Source organism: Macrobrachium rosenbergii, chromosome 44 (assembly GCF_040412425.1).
Source record: "Macrobrachium rosenbergii isolate ZJJX-2024 chromosome 44, ASM4041242v1, whole genome shotgun sequence".
Lineage (NCBI taxonomy): Eukaryota > Metazoa > Arthropoda > Malacostraca > Decapoda > Palaemonidae > Macrobrachium > Macrobrachium rosenbergii.
In genome coordinates this window covers 33,294,072-33,295,569 of record NC_089784.1, presented here as the reverse complement: position 1 = coordinate 33,295,569, position 1,498 = coordinate 33,294,072, and the positions used below count along the sequence as shown (strand labels likewise).

At 25.6% G+C, this 1,498-nt stretch overlaps 1 non-coding gene across 1 annotated transcript; it reads left to right on the top strand.

Moving 5' to 3' along the window:
- Positions 1-763: 763 nt before the first annotated feature.
- On the top strand, positions 764-835 carry TRNAA-CGC (transfer RNA alanine (anticodon CGC)). The gene has a single exon. It is a non-coding gene; the product is annotated as a tRNA-Ala (tRNA).
- The last annotated feature ends 663 nt before the right edge of the window (positions 836-1,498 follow it).

Below are 1,498 nucleotides of genomic sequence, written 5' to 3'. Positions count from 1 at the left end.
TTACCCTCATCACTGACACTTCCTCACACCGTTGGTCTGTGGAACAGTGTTGGAACAGTGCCCTGAGGATGTTTTGCAATTAGAACCTCAAACGTTCAAGCGGAGATGCAATGAATTGCTGCCCTAAAACCATTCTCATTGTATTTTATTAGTTTACTTACATTTTTATCTTCTTGTTTATTGATTTATCTTTTTTAATTTTCTAACTTATCTCTTCTTTCTGTATTTCCTATTACCTTCTGTAACTTCTTTCAAATGAACACCATAATACTCTTTGGAAGCTTGAATTTCATGTCAGTGGCCCCTTTGGTGGGCCTGTTCCATGTGAATAGGGGTTCTTCTGAATAATAATAATAATAATAATAATAATAATAATAATAATAATAATAATAATAATAATAATAATAATAATAATAATAATAATAATAGGAAGAGTGGTTTATCTTTGAAACAATAATAATAATAATAATAATAATAATAATAATAATAGGAACAGTGGTTTATCTTCTGAATAATAATAATAATAATAATAATAATAATAATAATAATAATAATAATAATAATAATAATAATAATAATTATAATAATAGTTGCCATGGCAACACAATAATGACAGCAAGCAAAAAATACCACCAACCACGACGTAATGTAACGTAACAGTCACTGAAGCAACGGTAAACGTTCTCAAGCAAGACCGCATGACGTCATTACCCAGCGTGCATTGCATTGGCAAGCAGTGATGCAATCTTTCTTCACCTCCAGAGGGGGTGTAACTCAGAGGTAGAGTGCTCGCTTCGCATGTGAGAAGACCCGGGTTCGATCCCCGGCACCTCCATGTTAGTTTAAATCCCGGGACGTTCATTATTATTATTATTATTATTATTATTATTATTATTATTATTATTATTATTATTAATGTAAAATACTTATAGTAGCATGAGCCTTGAAATGAAGAAACAAATCCACAAATATATGTGGGTGCAAATATTTATATAGATTTATTTTTGAATATATTTTTACCCCCTAAACATAACTGTGGATTTGTTTCTCATTATTATTATTATTATTATTATTATTATTATTATTATTATTATTATTATTATTATTATTATTATTATTATTCCGTTAAGTATTGTTATCTACTTTTAAGAGGATTTTAGTATTTTATGTATTACAGTTCTACTACATGTACGAAACTCACACTGGTATATTTTATGAGAGGTAAAATATTTATTATTATTATTATTATTATTATTATTATTATTATTATTATTATTATTATTATTATATTATTATTCCGTCAAGTATTTTTTTATCTGCTTTTAATAGGATTTTAGGTATTTCACCTCCGTGTATGGAATTCACACCAGAGTATTCCATGTGGAATAAGTCATATATTATTATTATTATTACTATTATTATTATTATTATTATTATTATTATTATTATTATTATTATTATTATTATTATTATTATTATTATTATTATTATTATTATA